This window comes from Aythya ferina, assembly GCF_964211825.1.
Source record: "Aythya ferina genome assembly, chromosome: 2".
Taxonomy (NCBI): domain Eukaryota; kingdom Metazoa; phylum Chordata; class Aves; order Anseriformes; family Anatidae; genus Aythya; species Aythya ferina.
In genome coordinates, this window is record NC_140297.1 from 122551589 (window position 1) to 122568345 (window position 16757).

General features: G+C 46.5%; 1 protein-coding gene across 5 annotated transcripts in view; it reads left to right on the forward strand.

Annotated features, from left to right (window-relative positions):
- CHD7 (chromodomain helicase DNA binding protein 7) overlaps positions 1-16757 on the forward strand; it is a 128886-nt gene continuing 112129 nt past the window's right edge. For 2 of the 5 annotated variants that reach the window (XM_084511362.1, XM_084511364.1), the window contains exons 1-2: positions 2-472; positions 2659-2762. The gene's annotated coding sequence lies outside the window, so the exon portion shown is untranslated. Of the gene's footprint in view, positions 473-1404; positions 1423-2658; positions 2763-16757 lie in introns of those variants that run through there. The other 3 variants (XM_084511366.1, XM_084511363.1, XM_084511365.1) reach the window with 3 other exon arrangements.

Genomic DNA, 16757 nt, shown 5'->3' on the forward strand with positions numbered 1-16757 from the left:
GGAGAGGGAGGGGGCGGCAGCCGCGGCAGCCGCCTGGCTGGCTGGTGTCTCGCTCGGCTCGGCTCCTGCGGGCGCGCTCGGGAACTATCGGATTAAACTTGAATCGAGTGAAATTACACAAAGGAGCGAAGCGGAGCCGGGACCCGGCGGAGAGCCCGAAACTGCCCGAGCCCCGCGCTGACCCTTCCTCTCTCCCTCCCCTCCCTTCCACCCCTCCTCTCGCCCGCCCGCCCCGGCCAGGGATCTCCCCCCCCCCACCCCCCCCCTTCTCTTCTCCTCTCCTCTCCTCCCCTCTTAGCCCAGCCCCGGGCCGAGCGAGCAACTCCGTGTGCGTGTGCGAGCCCCCCCCGGCCAGCGGCACCAACTCCGGAGCGTGTCCCCTCCTCCTCCCCGGCCCCTCGGCGGAGGGCAGCGAGGGAGCGAGCGGGGGACACCGACCCCCGACGGCCCCCGACGGCCCCGCACCGGCCCGGTGAGTGACCGGGGAGGCAGGTCCCCGGCGGGGCTAAGGCTTGGGGGGGGGGGGGGTGGGTTGGTGGCGGTGTTGGGGGGGGTGCGAGGGGAATTAGGGGAATTAGGGGGCGTTTGGGGGAAAGGGGGCGTTTAGGGGAAGGGGGTCCCGGGGTGGGGGGGGAGGTTTGGGGTGCGTGTGGGGGATGCTGCGCCCCGTGGCGGCTCGGTGCGAGGCGGGGGGGCCGCGCTCAGCGGGGCACTTCCCCGGGTGTAAATGGCTTTTTGTTGTGCTGCGGCCGGCCGGCCGCCCGCCTGCCTCGGGGGAGGGGAGGGCACCGGGGAGCCGGAGCGGCGGCGCCCCTTCCCCTTCCCTTCCCTTCCCCTCCCCGCCTCGTTTTTCCTTCCCACCCCCCACCCCCCCCCACAAACACGCTCCGGTCCTCTCGGCAAGTTTGGAGGGCGGCTGAAAATCCGGGAAAAGTTGAGCGAAACTGGGCGGCGGGGCCGAGGGAGCGCTCCCACCTCCCCCCCCCCCTTATTCCCCGTCCTCCCCGTCCCCAGCGCTGACCACGCTGCCGGGGCTGCCGAGCACAACAAGCAGCTAACAAAGTGAGGGCGCTTCCCGGCCCGGCTCGGCTCGGCTCGGCACGGCCCCGCCCGGCAGCACCGCGCTCCCGGCCGGCACATGGGGGCCGGGGCACCCCCAGGAAGGCGGGCGGGGAAGAAGAAGGAGGAGGAGGAGGAGGAGGAGGAAGGAGCACGCGGTGCCGCTCCGGTGTGCGCGATTGTCCTGCCCCGGCGGCGGCGGGAGGGTGGCACCGGGAGGGGGCGGCGAGGGCCGGGGAAAGAAAGGAGGGAGGGGACGGCAAGGGACCGGAGCCAGCCGGGGCGCTGCTGCTGCTGCTGCTGCCGCCGCTGCTGGGGGCGGCCGCATAATGGGGGCGAGCCCCGGAGGGTCACGCACATGGGGTCGGGGCGCATCTCATCCCCTCTCGTCCCCCCCCCCCCCCCCAGTCTTTCCTCCTCCCCTCCCCGGTTCTTTTCTCCCTTCTCTTTCCCTACCGCACGGGGAGCGGAAAAGGTGGTGCGAGGCCAGGCCGGGGGTGGCGGCTGCGTGTGTGTGTGCGTGTGCAAGGAGGGGGGGGGGCTCGGTGTGTGTTGGTGTGTGAGAAAGAGAGAGAGAGGAGAGAGAAGCGCGGGGGGGGGGGGGAACACGCAGCGCCCTGCCGCCGCCCCGCCGGGAGCCGCTGGAAGTGGGAAGCGGACGGGGCGTGCGGCCGGGTGTCCGTCCGTCCTGCCTGGCTGTCTGTCTGTGTGCCTGTGTGTGTGTGTGTGTGTACGGGGTGGGGGGGGGGGGATGGAGGAGGAGGGGGGCAGGGTTGTTAGCGAGTCTCAGGGAGAAGGAGCTGCAGGCGAGGAGCAGCCATCATTACATCGCGGGCATCCAGCCCGGTAGCGGCACGGAAGGGGGGACACGCTCCCACGCTGCGGGGGGACCCCCCCGAGCCTCCCCCCCCCCCTCCTCCTTTCCTCCTTTTTTTTTTTCTTTTTATCATTCTTCCTATTATTTTTTTTTCCCCTATATATATATTCTTATAGGGGGGGCGCAGCGCTGGGAAAGGGGCGGCTTCGGGGCAGGGGCTGGGAATCGGAGCTGGGTTTCCTCCGCTCACTTCTCCGCAGCGCCCGGGTCCAAACTAGTTTTTTTTTAAACAGACAATGGACAAAAGAAAAGTAGCAATGCCCGGGGAGTTCCCTTTGAATTACTGAGGGATCGCTGGATGCACCGCGCAACTCTCCCCCTACTTGCCCACTTTCCGCCTTTGTTTTCGTTTGGGAAGGTACCGAGCGTGCCTTCCAACTACAGAAAGGGGCGATTTTTGCCTTTTGCGAGCAGCTTTCCCACTCCCTTGGATATTTATTTATTTTTTTTTTCTGGCTCGGGGAATATCAGAATAACCTCAATGCAATAAGTTTGTTTCTGTGTGTCGATGTGCGCCTTGATTTTTTTTTTTCCCCCTTACTTTCATCAAAGCAGATTGCAAGCTGTGTTTATACTAGAAGATGGCTTTCGGGAGAATGTGTTTGCCTTCCCCCCCTTATGTCCCCCCTCCCCGCTTTTTTTTTTTTCTCGTGGTATATGGGACTAGCGGAGACACAAACAAGCAAGTTGAACAAAAAATGTTTCTGTTCATTTCCTCACAGATCATCCATTCTAACGACGGCAAAAAAATCTTAATGACTATGACCTTAGCAGCATGGGTAGCTGATTTATCCCAATTATAAATCCCGTTAGTTTGCGGTAATGTGTGAGTATCAATATATAATTCATATTAAAAAGCATGATCGGGATTTTTTTATTATTTTTTTTATAAAAGTTGAAATCCATCGTTTTCCAATGAGAATGCTGCATCTGTCGCTTGGAGTGTTTTTGTCTCGCTGTTGCACAACAGAGGCTCTCTAGTCTTTAACCTAAAATGGCAGCTTTAATTTGACTGGGGCCCATTCATTGACAATGATAATAAAAAGGCTGAAAGCTAAATGTAGCTGGATGCTTGGGGCACGTTTGCAGGACTCTGCTCTGCATTGCTCGGCGCTGCTAAGGGAGGAACTTCTGAGCTCTCCAGCTTCTGTCCTGAAAGTTTCCAACGCATTTTTTTTCTTTTTCGTTTGAAAAGAAAGGGGGGGGGAGGGAAATCACGTTGCTCTGCTTAAAACCCACGCTAGACAACGGGGCTGCTGACAAACTTAGCAGCGAGGAGATAGTTAGAGAGGGGATTCTTCCCAGAGCTCTGCCCTCGTAACAGCGGCGGAAAAATCCTCGTAATGCTTTTTAAAAACAAGCTGCAGTCCAGGGGAAAATTAACCGTTTGTTTCTGAGGTTTGTAACAGGTGATTAGGACAATTACGCTCTTAACATTTTCCTATCTCTAGCTACTAAAAGCGGGAGCGCTGCTTGTTTCCTCTTGTTCGGTGCTACAGCCGCTCAGGGTTTCGCAGAGATCCTTCAGATAGTGTGCGATTTTCCTCTAGGATAAAACCACAACTGCTTGGAAAAAGTAATTGTTTTTTCTACCAGGCATCACTCGAAGTTTGAAACAGTTGCACAAAACAAAATCTTCCCTGCTAGAGCACTGGAAAATGCCAGATTTTCACATGCAGTCTGTCCTGCTTTTCTGTTAACCTCAACTGCTTGTTTTCAGCCTCTTTAAGCTTTTTTTTTTATTAAATAAGTAATACTTAAAAGATGATTTTGAAAGCTGTACAGCAGACTCTCCTCAGAGCTCTAAATGCTTGTGATTGCAAGTTTAACCGAATTAGTGACTTGCTGATACTAATTGGATAATCGTATTTGACCAAATATCTTACTAAATATTTAACAATATAATGATATTTCTGTTATTACTTGTAAATCCCGGGTAGGTTGTTTAAACAATGGAAAAACTTGCTCAGATTTGAAATCTGAAACGATTTTATTGCCTCTTCAGCAATCAGGGGAAGTTTCAATGGTAGCAGAAGATCACACAGTCCTTTTAGGGAAAACAGTAATTTTTAGGGATGTGGTGTTGCAAAAATGTCGGTCAAAAATATGGATATAGTGGGACTGTACTGCCTATTGGGATCCAAACTGGACAATGGTGGGAGACTGGAGCTGTAACCACTTTCTTTTGAATTTGGTTGATGTGGAAACCTGAAGGGTTAGGTCAAAGGAGCACTGTAAAGACTTCCCGTTTCATGTCGAGGGGTCGGTCAGCTATATTGCGGCTTTTTTTTTTTTCAGGGGACTTATTTGCTGTTTAGCACTGAAAAGCTTTTGATTAACATCCATGGTATTTCTCATTAGCGCTGAAGTAACGCTAGGCCCCGGCAGGACGTGAAGCTCACCGTCTGCACGTGGAGGTGCTGGGAGCCGCCAGCGAAGTTGCGGAGGGCTTGGCACCAGGCCCTGGCTTTTTGGGCAGGACCTGGCCCAGGCACCCTAAATCTGTGGGGTTTCTTACCCTAAGAATGTGATGTGGGCTCAGAGCCCTAACAGGAACCCAGGTGCGATGTCTGCCAAGGTGAAAGGCACGATGCGCAGGCGCTCTGCAGGTTTTGCTTAAAATCTCATGTTGGGGCTCCGGGGTTGGCTGTGTCCGTAGCTTCCTAGAGCATCTGGCTGCTTGCTTTTTGTTTTGTTTTTAGCACATGGTGTGGTGCATAAAGGTTGTTCAGATGGGAGGAGGAGGGAAAAAAAGTAACTAGGAAGGAAGAGTGGAAATAAACACGTGGGTTGCCTTAAATCCTGGGCCTTAGCTCCATCCCATATTTCCTCTTCATCTTATTTTTATATTAGTTTCTCAGATGGAAGGCGTTCAGAACCTGCTGGCTGGTGTTTGCTGTTGTGCACCTAGCATTATTCAAATAAATTTGCATGGCTAGCAAGGGCACGGACAACTGCCTGACGAGTCGCATGTGTCTGAACACCCCCTTCCCTCAGTTCCCTTAAATCCTGACTTCCAGCCCCTTTTGTATTTGTCTGCTGCAAACGGATCACTAACTGCTCAGATTTATGGGCTGCTTAGCTGATGCCTGTAAGTAACATGAATAATACTTTTATGTTCCCTATCTACATGAGAAAACTGCAAGTTTTGGTAAATAATTAAACTGTCTCTTGTACAAATGAATCTTTTGTGTGGAGGTGGGGCTTTAGACTTCACTTTTCCAACAGGAAAGTTACTGTATTAATTTACTGCTTCTATTTAGCCTCGTTGTTGAGACAGACGTTAACTTCATTGCTTCCCATCACTTATATTTCTGTGAATAACTCGTGTGCACAAATACAAGCTGCTCTGGATTTTGATGGAAGAAAGTCTCAAGCTTTGTCTGTATTTTGGAAACAATAAAAAAGCAGAAGAAAACTCCTAGTACAACTATTATTACTGACTTTTTTTTTTTCTTTTTTACAACTCTTTCAGAGGAAAGAGTAAGGCACATTACGCAGAAACATCTCAATTTGTTATTAGGATTCTGACAATATCTTAAAACCTGATGAAAGAGTTCTCCCTCCTGATTTCTTTCCATCTGTAGAACCTACCTGTAAGTCACAGTGGTTCCCGTCTTCACCCAGACCAGTGGCTGTGGAAATGCGGCATCATAGTTATTTTCCAAGTAAGAATTTCAATGCGTGAAATTGGAAGACATGATACTAAATAAATAAATAAATAAAAGACTCAGTCTGTGACCTAAAGGACACATTCCAGGAGTCTGAATATGACAACAAAGCTCTTAAGGATATTCTTAAGTATACAAAAGCTGATTAGCTCTTAGCTTCCAACATTGTGACTTTTCAAAGATGTAAACATGCACCTAGGAGAAGCCAAGTCCAACCCGATGATCTTCATGCTATTGGGTTCTCTTGTTTCACAAATGCTGCGCAGTTTCTAAACATCCTGGTTATTTTTCAGCTTTTCCACTAAATACGTTCTCCTTCCAAAAAAAAAAAAAAAAAAAAAAAAAAGTAGTACTGCTTAATTTAACCATTCTAATTTAAAAGTTAAAATTCAGTAAAAGAGTGCTCGTTAGCAGATGAGCTTCATGTTACGATACCATACAAATGCAGTGACTTTGCAGGCTTATTGGCGTATAGGAGCTAACCAGAGGCCCTTGCTGGTGTGATATAGGGATCCCTTTGCTTTGTAGTGACCTATATAGCTATGTTGGGTGTGGTTTTGCTGGGCTTTCATGGGAGCTGCATCCAACCTTCCTCTGACATAGACAATTGCTGTGACGAGAGGGCCTTGAGGGGAATGGTGGGGAATAAATAACTTTGAGAATCAATTGTCTGGAAAAAGTCATTGCAGCCAAAATGTCTGCCTTCATCCTAATGGTCCTGAGAGGAAAATTAAATTTCAGATATCCAGGCTTGATCCTAGAGGTTATTCTGGTCAGGCTTCATTTAAATAGGGGCTGGTTATCATAGCAAGTGGCACGGCAACTTACCTGCCTGGGAACAGGCATTGTGCTGGAGAGTTCAGTGCTGAATATTTTTGGAAGCTCTTTAATTTTTAACAGCTTTGAGCCACTTTTTAAGCTCTTCAGTTGAGCTTTCTGTTTACTGCTCTGACTTCAACAGGTAGCTGGCTTTAAAATTTCTTCTTAGAGATATTGAAAGAAATTGGCCTACCTTACAGTTTATTTTGATATCCATCTACAAAGTAAGCTTCCCTTCTAAAAGCATCTGATGGAGGTGTACATCAGATGTACAAAGTATGATTTCTTAGGTGCAGGTAAACCAGTCTTGCTCTGAAATCTAAATGTGTTTATTCCCCACCCCTCTACCCTCCACCTCCCTGCCCCAAGATCCCTTAGACTTTCCCCTTCAGATCGTGCCTTTCCACCAGCTTTTTAATCTTCTTTCCAATTTATGTCGCTCTTTGTTTGCTTAGCAGAGTTGCGTTTTTCTTTGTTAGCCTTAGATAATTAGGGTATGTTGCAAAATAAACACACATTTCCGTTCCTAATAGTATCATGGAGGATGCGTTGCTGGCGCGGGATGAGCTCAGTGGCTGCGCCCAGCCTGATGCGGTCCTGGCACGGGGCAGCTGGCACTGCAGCCTGCGGGTGGCTTTCTGAAGGCTTCTTTGCCAACTGTTGGGTAGTTTTGTCACTTTGACTTCTGCTTTTGTGACAGTAGCAGTCCTGTGTCGTTCAGTGTTAGGGCTGTAATGTTTTTTCTTCTTGTTCTCCATGGTGGCGTGTGGGAGAAGGCCGGCCCCATCACCCTTTCTGTGCACTGGAGGTAGCAGCTGTAGGATAACCATGTCCAAAGGATGAAATTTGGGGCATGGGGAGGAGCTTGCACGGGGGGCTGCGACACTTCTTGGAGCAGTGAGGAAGGTTCAGAGAACCAGAACTGTATGGACCAGTGGTGAAGGAGATTGGGACCTGGATCAAGCCCGAGGAAGACTTTAACAAAGGCACTTTTTTTTTATCCTGGATCTTAATACAGGAAGTCTGTGGATTTATTTAGAGAGTAAACAACGTTTATTAAATGGGTAGTTTTTAGGTGCTAAGGAACAGTGGTCGTTCTTTCAGAGAGGATTCAAGGGAAATCTAACAGAAGCTGAGCTGAATGCTGTGCTTTTAGAAGTTTGGGGGTAGCGACAGAACAAAAAAAGGAGAAAAGGCTTCACTGGAGAAAGTGCTGGGGTAGTGCTCTTCTAGGAGAAATGTGACACAAACCCATGTGAGAGGAACAGAGAAACTCAGTTCAAGTCTTTGGTGCTGCCAACTTGGATGGGCTAGCGAGTTGGAAGTCTGTGTTGATGTTATATGAACATCTTTCTTGCTTCAGAGACAGTTTGCCGATGTAGCTATTGAGATAGAAATCTGAAGCTGAATGCTGCTTGGTAAAATGTCTTGTGGGAACGAGAATGTCATCCCGGACTGCAGCAAGCAGCAGTTTAGTGTTTCTTGGAGTTGAAAATAAGACTAACAGAAAGGTTGATACAACTTTGAAAGGTACAACTTTGTTTTTAATGCTTGCAATAAGGAGGATTAAAGAAAGGAAGGTAACGAAAGGGCTAACAGATGTTCAAAAATGACTCTGATAAGGCTGAGATAAAATTGCACATAGGTGAGAGAAAGCTTCAAGGATGCATCTTAATCAGTAGTTAGGGTATGGCAATTTTCAGAATCCTAAATATTCCTGGATAGGAGAGCATCTCTGAAGTCCACAAATCTGGCACTTTAGGTAACTGGTTTCTTTTAGTTTCATATTTCAATGTACCTTGTTTATAAGGGATTGGAAATACCTAAATAACCACAACTGCAGTTATTAGCTTGAAATGCAGTATATGAAATGATATTTTTGCATGAACTGCCTGGCATATTTCTAGGAAAGTCCTCTGGCTGTTTGAGGCTGCGCTCTGGTTTCTGCTGCTGCTGGGCTGGAGTAAGCTACCTGTTGGATTTTGTCATCTGCTTTTTGCCTGGCAATAAACAGGCCATCCTCTCCAGGTGTTGGTTTGAGAGGTATTCGGACTATTTTGCTAATTCCTGATGAGGATTTTGGCCCAGATTTCTTGCAGAGGTCACAGGGAGGTACGGTCCTGCCAGGGTGGTTCAGCAAAGGCCCGGTATCATTCTAGCCACTGCTTACCTGAGTCCGGAGATCCCTTTAAACTCTGAAGAGGGGACTCCTGCTAGGAGTGTAATTCTTGCCTCAAGTTGTTTTAACCATGACAAATTAAACTGAGAGCTTAGAGCGAGCAATTTAATCTCTCTTGATTTAGGAAGGAATCATTCAGAAAGTGAGTTAAATAGGGGTTTCTTGACTGCCTCAGGAGGTAAGTCTGGGAGAGACCTGCTAAGTAATTCACTTTATTTATCAGTACTGTTATGAGGTGTCTGCTATGCTTTGCATTTGCTTAGCTCTGTGAATGGAGTACAGCCTGATTCATCTTTAGTTTAATCATTTGTTCTTCAGAGGGGAAGTGAACGAGCAGCTTCAGCTCTTGATCTCTGCAAAGGTGTGTTTCATTTTGGTTTGTTCATACAGAAGCAAGTGAAGGCAGTTACGGGATTCCCTAATTCCATCGTAATCTCAAGGAGGTCACTAGAAAAATTGCATTTCAGCTTTACTACGGTTCTGCAGTAATGTACAGCCTATGCCACCTTACTCACTTGAGTAACTCTTGGTGAACATACTTTTAAAAATATATTTATTTCTAGCAAGATTTGAGCTTTGTGACAGCCACACAGGGAAGGAAGGAGTTGTTTTGTGGAAATGGCTCTCCTGTTGGAAGAACGACCTTGTTAAAGGCAGCAGTAGAGCAAGAGCACAGTTTCCAGCTTGGGTCTGATAATTATTGTAGTAGATGACAGTCCTAGAAGTCACGTGTGTTAGATGTTGCACTGAAACTAAAAAAAGAAAAATGGAAGGAGGGGAAGTGGTTTGTGTGCCTTTTCACTTAATCATGGTTAGATTTAAAGAAATGCTGTGTATAAGGTGACCAAGTTAAATGGCTAGTTCTCCAGGAAATAAGCTAACACCTCATACCCTTGCTCTCCCCCCTCCCACCAACAAATGGTTACTTGGCTTTGGGGTATTGAAAAAGAAAACCTCGACGACAGATGAAAGGAGCTGCTTCCATCTCTGTTCTCAGAAGAAGTTTCCCTACCGCAACAGAGACATTTTGATCTCTCCTCCCAGTGTATTTCTCACCTTCCACCACTTCTTCCCTTCCCCCTGGAGGAGGAAGACCAGGCCGTCAGCGGGCCTTGCTTCACCTCAACCTGCCATTTCCCAGCCAAGGCTGGCCCGTGACTCGCGGCACGACTGGACTGAGCAGCGTGGGGTGGTTGGGCAACCCGAATGCTTGCCCTGGGAGGAACCCAGCTGGTGGAGGCTGTTGTGGAGCAGTGGGGGTGCTGGCTGTGTGCCCAGTGTCATCCCCCATAGGGATGCCAGGGATCCGCTGCCCTCTTCCTTTGTGGCTTGTTCAAAGACATCTCCGTGGTGCTTGGGGATGTGTGGAGTGCTTCAAGGCTGCCTGGTGTTATGATTTTGGGGTGGGCGGCTGGTAGGGTTGAGAAGGCTGAAAACCCTCGTCTGATTTGATAAGACGTAACAACGACGGTGCTTTGGGCAGAGTGTTTTTTCTCTTAAGCGCAGGCCGAAATGAGTTTTTTCTGCACTGGGGGGGCCTGTGTGTGTGTGTGAGCTTCATCAGAGTAATTGGAGGCGTCCCACTCACTGCTGCTGTCACTTTGGGAGTGATGGATCTGGTCCTTGTTCGCTTCCCGAGCAAAGTGGCGCGTCCAGGGTAGGTTGTGCATCACAGAAAGAGGTAGATGGATCCATAGAGAGAAACCATGGGTCAGAAAACCCAGGAGCATGCTGACACTGATCTGTGGTAAAATGCCTTGTTGGCTTGGCTGCCCACTTCCAGACTCTTTCTCTTGGAGTTTAAGGAATCAGGGATGTCAGCCTCCTGTAGTAGGTTTACGTGGATACTGGTGACAACTTCAAGAAAAAAGATAAAATCCTTCCTTTGTCCTCCTTACCAAAAATTCTTGTAGCTTCTCTCTGTCATGCGGCTTTTTGAGATTGGTGGTCACTTTCCAATGGCTATTTGTTTTTATTTTAACTGGGATATCTGCAAAGCTTTCTTTACCCTTCTCTTCTAATCGAGTTATGCTTATCTTACTGTTTATGATCTTTGCAAGAACTCAATGTATATATCTTTTTCCTGCTGGAGTGTTGTACCTAAATCTATACTGAGAATACATATTACAGTAAATTATGTTGTAGCTCTCAAGACAGCTGGAAAGTATTGCATGTCACCTTGTGGTCCACCTACTCCTTTGTAAGTCAGGGTATGGTCTGGGAAAGGCGGTGAGCTAATTTAACAGGACAGGGTTGTGAAAGGAGAAGTTTCCACGCAGTCTTTGTCCCCCCTCACCCTTCTTCCCCAGTGCCCAGCTCCGTAGCAGCAGTGCTTGTCAGGTCCTTCTGTGAACCCCTTTAGTTCACTAAAATGGCAGAAAAAATAACTCAGTAAAATGGAGAGCATTTTGCTGTTGTAATGAATCAAACTGGCTCATAAAAGGATCTGATGAACACCAGAGCTGGTACGAAGGACGAGGGGGGCCTGTGGCTTGGAGAGCAGCAAGCCCTTTTCATCTTTTCATTTTGGTGGCAGTGAGCAAGTGGATTGGATCAGTTGCCTGGGAACCTTCGTGGGAGAAATAGAAATGGAATAATCATTTGTGAAGCAAAGGACACCAAAAGAAAAATGTGCTGGCCTGAGTTCAAATTGATATTGAAATTTGTTTATTCTAGCAATGGTATGGATTGCGAGCTCTAAACAGTTTGTTAGAATTAATAAACCACTGTCTAGAAATCAGTTTTTCTTCTGAGGTAGCAGAACAAAAGCCTAGAAGATTTACTGATAGCTTGTCTGAGATTTCAAGTTTGAAGTATTTCATCTTTTAAACAATTTATTCACAAGAAAGTACATTGTTCTGTGCCTTTTTTTATTACTTTTACTGTGATTCTTGTTTTGGCAAGCTTAAAGTTCTACATTAGGTTCAACAACCTCCTGACTCAATTCATACATCTCAAATTTTATCAAATTAATGTTTAATTCAGTGGGCTGAGTTATTCATAACTTTATGCTAAGTATCTAAATCGTTCCTCTGTTAGTTTGAGGTAGTATGGGATTTCTTGTTCTTAGCAGATAGCTAAGACTACGTTGCCTCTGGTAACCTGAAGCTTTCTCACAGTGATTTAATCACAGTCTCATCACTCTTATTTGTTTGAAATGGGTGGAAAAACGCACTGCAAGTAAAATAACATGCTGTGTAGTTACTCCTGTTTTGCTATACTTGTGCTGCTCTTCAGAGAGAGAAATAGGCAGTTTACACTGTGTAGCTCACATGAGGAGTGAATACTTTACCATAAGTCAGGAATTCTGATTGTAACTTCTGCTCTGGCTTCCTAAGGATTTTAGGTAACTTTCAGAGAAGCAGGAATGCAATATGAGAAACTGCTTGCTTTCTGAAAAGGCGTGGTTATTTGGAAAGTTATTGGTGTAAACTGCCTGCAGTGTGACAGAAAGGTGCCGAGTAGGTGAAATAATGGAATCTTGTTCTTTTTTTCCTTTTTTTTTTTTTTTTTTTCTCTTTTCTCAAGATTTGGGCAATTGTGTGTGCCTTAGTGGAAGGTAAACACTTGCTGTGGTTATCAAAAAATAAATAAATAGTGGTGGACCATATAGATCCCTCTCTGCAGGTTTTACATCTGAAAAGTGCCCTTTCAGGAGCTGCAGGGGCTGGCAGGAGGAGCAGGAGAGGGGGCTTCCAAGTTTGAGCTCGGGACACCAAGGAAGTTGCACGTTTCTTTTGGTGCAAGCTCTACAAGGAGTGGTGGCTCTGACCCGCATTGTGTGTGTTCGGAGTGAATATTGTAGTTACTAAAAGCAGCTTGTTTACATTAGGAATTGTATGTGCTAGCTCTAATGGGCTTTAGGAAGCCCAAAGCACAGCTGTAAAACATCTGTCTCTGGGACCAGATCTTGTCTGTCTGATGAATTTTTGTCCTGCATTTCATGTTCAGATTTAAAAAAAGAAACAAAACATTTTTTTCTTTTTTTTTTGGTGGTTTTAAATATGAAAGTTCTTAGCCTTCCTGCTTGAAGGCTGGTTTACACTTGAAAGGCTATCGTGCTGTTGTCTTGAACGCAGAACTTAAAATAGTGACTCAGTATTAACTTAACTCCACTTCCTCTTTAATCCGATCATCTTGCTTGCTATATGACCTTATAACACCTTAATTTAAAGGCTGCTTATTCCAGTGGATTAAATTTGGAGGTGTCTGGAGTGGTGGGCATTGCTACAGGAAGTGCTTAAGAGGAACTGAGAAACAGCGCAGCCTAAAACAAAAAGAGGGGGGGGAAGGAAGGGAGGTATTTTCCCACTTGCTGATGCTGACTGGTGAATGAGTGTTGCTAACGCATGGTCCGTGCAGCAGCACAGGGCTTACTGAAAGGTCAGGAGGAGTTCTGAGCACGTAGTTCTGCTCTGCCACAGGAAAAAGTGCGTTCCTTTCCAGTGAGTGCGTTCGATGCTCTTTGTCTGATGTATGCATCGACAGGATATAGGGCCAAGTACCTGTTCGGTGCGTGCACCTCCGAGTGCTCGGGTGGTTTTTCTTCTCTTCTCCTGTTTAGGGTACATGAGCTAAGCGATGACTGGGAGCCAGGGACTTCAGTGCTTCTCCAAACTGGTATACCAGGTTCCTAAGGATGTCTTTTGAGGTTTGCCATATCGGGGCTTGTAATAGTTGCTGTTTACGTATCAGCTCTCATCACATGATCTTGGTTATTTACCAAGTGTTAATTCGTCTCGATACTGCTCTCATGAAGTAGATGAATGCTGTCCTTAAACACCAGATCAACTTTGCTCTTAGCACTTTTAAAAACCCATTCTAAGTATTCAGATTCTGTGTCTCAACAGCCTGTGATTTTTCAGAATTTGCATTGTTTAAATCTCTTTCTTAGGAGTATACTCTAAATAAGTTGTATTTTGTGTGTTGAGATCAGGTACTGCAAGCTTTCCCCTTGTCCTGTGTGGTTCCCTGAAAAAACTCTGCTAAATAGTCTGTGATTTTAACATCTTGAGCTTAGGTTTAGAAGTAGCCAGAGTACTTTCCATTAGCCGCTGTGTTGTTAGCCATTTTGACTCATGTTTTCTGTGAGGGTTTTCTTCCATCTGAAGTCCGGACTAAACCAAACAACCAAACAATCTCTGAACAGCTGCGTGGTCCCAGGGAAAGGCATGTCATTTGGGTGTGATCTGGGGCTTACGGCGAGTGTTTCCTGTGCCTGTGAAAACCTTGATTGCTACAAGGCTTTGAAAACAAACCTCGAGGCTGCTGGAGGGTTAGCAGAAGGCACTGGGCACACGCCGCTGCCTTCGAGCTGGAGCTGTGCTCAGCATGGAGCAGGGGAGGAACTGGCAGTGGGCTGGGAGCTGCAGTGAGGCAGAGCTTGTCAGTGCCCCTGGCAGCACTGGTGGCATCTTCTGCATTTGGTGGGGGGAAAATTCACCCCCCCTGATTTAGGAAATGAGCTGTTCCCACTTCAGAGGTAGCAGAGGCTTTGTTTTCAGCAGCTAAGATGTCACACCATGACCTGCAAACAGGAGCAGGAGATTGAATTCAGTCTCCCAATAATTCCTTTAAGTGCTTAACCTAAATATGTTGTAGTTACTTTAAGTATCTTTTTATAACAGGAGTAAAACTTCAGGCCAGTGCTTTGAGCTGATATTATCTCTTACAGCTGCTGTTTAAAACAGAAAAAGTGAGACTATTTCTATTTTCAGCACTTTGTATTGTTTTTCATTCCTTCTCCTTCAGGCATGAAAAAAATATTTTCAATACAAGTTCGGTATGCCTAAAATTTCAGTATATAACTCAGTTTGGTTTTGAGTTATTCTGAAGCTGAACTTACGAACTGCTGTAGGTATGAGCAGCGTACAGAGAGGTACAGCCTGTGCTGCAGTGTCCGTGTTGCTGTTACTGCCTTTATCCGCTCTTCCCACCCCTCCAGCCCCAAAGGGATAAAAACAGATTACAAACTTGTTTTGATTTTTTTTTTTCTTGTTGTAGTAGGCTAGTCTTTTATGCAAAAATGGTGGAATTGCAGCAGTCTGGTCCTCATTAATGTGTGTGTCCTTGTCCGGTTCCTGCTGAGGTGCTCTCAGACGTTGTGATCTCCCTTGCACTGCCACAACAGGGCCCGAGATACAGTTTCTTCAGGGAAGGAAAGTGAAATGATACGCTGGAAGCTGGGTGGTATCAAAGTAGCATATTGCTGAGAGCCATTAAAACCAGGTTACAACCTTGCCTTTCGGGAGCAGCTGTCCCAGCCATACTGGGGGTCTGTCTCATCCCGAGTCCTGCTTAGTAGGGTGGAGGCTCTTGAGAAACAGAGCGAGCCCTGTAGCCCCCCCAGCTTTGCAGCTCAGAATTTCCTCGGAAAAAGTGATGGGTAATGCTTAATGAATTTTTCTTGCATGAATTCGTCTAGTCTTTTTCGGTCTGCGTAAGCTCTTAGCTTCCATTGGGGACCGTGGCAATGAGTTCTGCAGCTTAAGTACACATTGTATGAAGAACTGCTTCCTTTTATTTGTTTTATTTTGAACCTACCACCTGCTAGTTTTGTTTGATGTTCTCTAGTTTCCTTGTTAAGAGAAAGGGAACAATGGTTCACTACTTACCTGCTCTATGCCGCTCGTGGTTTTGTAGGCTGCCTCCTACTCTCTCCCCAGCTGTCCCTTCTCTGGGCTGGAGAATGGAGGGTATCACATGCGTGTCACCCACGTTGCTCATTTCACTGCTGAAGTGGAGGTGGGCAGAGCAAACATGAGCTGCAGGATGACATGGGTACCTTGCAGACTTGGGCAGTAACTTAATGATCTTCTCTGCTACAATTCTCCCTCCACTTTTTTTTTTTTTTATTTTTTCCTGACATACTCTTAGTGTTCAGTGTTCTTAGACTCCAGTTTACTCTCCTGACAGGTATTGTCTTCCTAGATCTATCTGTTCTAGCTCCCAGGTCCCTGTCTTGAGTATGAGGCAGTTGGGTCTGAGCTCGGTGCAGTGCATGTAAAGCAGCCAGGCTGTGTTTTCTCAGGTGCGTTGCATGCTGTTTACCCACACTGACTCTCATCTGCATTTTATTTCACCTTTGCTGGGTGTGATGAAGATCTGCTGCTTCCTGCATTTGATTTTCATTCTTAGCAAATTGAACTCATTGCTATTATCAGCAAACTTACTTTAAGGCTCATCTATTGATCATTTATGTGCATGCTAAACAGCGTGGGTCTCATCATAGCTCAGCTGACTCTTTTCCAGATCTTTCCTAACTTTTTATTTTCCTGGTTTGAACCACTGGCTTATGCATTTGCAGATCTTTCCTCTTTCACTGCTGTAGCCTAGTTTAAAATGTTTTGGTGGAGGTCTGTTGTTCTGAAGTTAGCGTGTAGTTTGAGCATCCAACTGAGCTCAGATGAATTCCTTGAAGCAATTGACAGGTGATCAAAATAAGTATTAGTAGTAAGAGAGAACTTTGCCATGGGAAGGTATCAACATCACTTTTGTGGTCTGTATATCTATATGCCCACCTATGTTTCTTATACATAAAAGAAGATGTATGTATCTTCTCCTTATTCACTGCACTGAGACATTGGCCTGCTGGTCTGTGGTTCTTGACCACCTGAAGGCGAGACCACGTTGCAAAACGTGAAAGCAGGGTTTGACACCAAGGTGTTACATGGTATGGTGAATAGACAAGCTGTTCTCTATCCTTGTGCTTGTCAGAACTCTTGGGTGAATACCATCTTTTGGGAACTTGTTACTGTCTGCTTTAATTTGATCCAAAACTACCTTTGAGGCTTTCTAGGAGGAAAAATTCCAAGGTAGAAGCTTCCCTTAGTCTGTCCAGGGACAGTGAATGCAAAAAAAAACGCTTCAAATTTTGTTCGTTTTCTCAGTATTTCCTTCATATCTTGGCTATATGTTAACCCAGTGGGTTCTCTAGGAGGCTTTGTGTACCTGGAATGTGTGAAGGGACCTTTTATTACCTTGCCCCTTTATGCGTGTACTTTTTGTTTATGATTTTACTTGCTAGTTTTGTTGTTGTTGTTGTTTTTCACCTCTTTATGGTAAATGTTCTTCGGATGATCTCCCCAGCTTCTGGTTTCAATGTGATTAGTTTTGGGGGAGCTGGGCTTGTTCAGCCTGGAGAAGAGGAGGC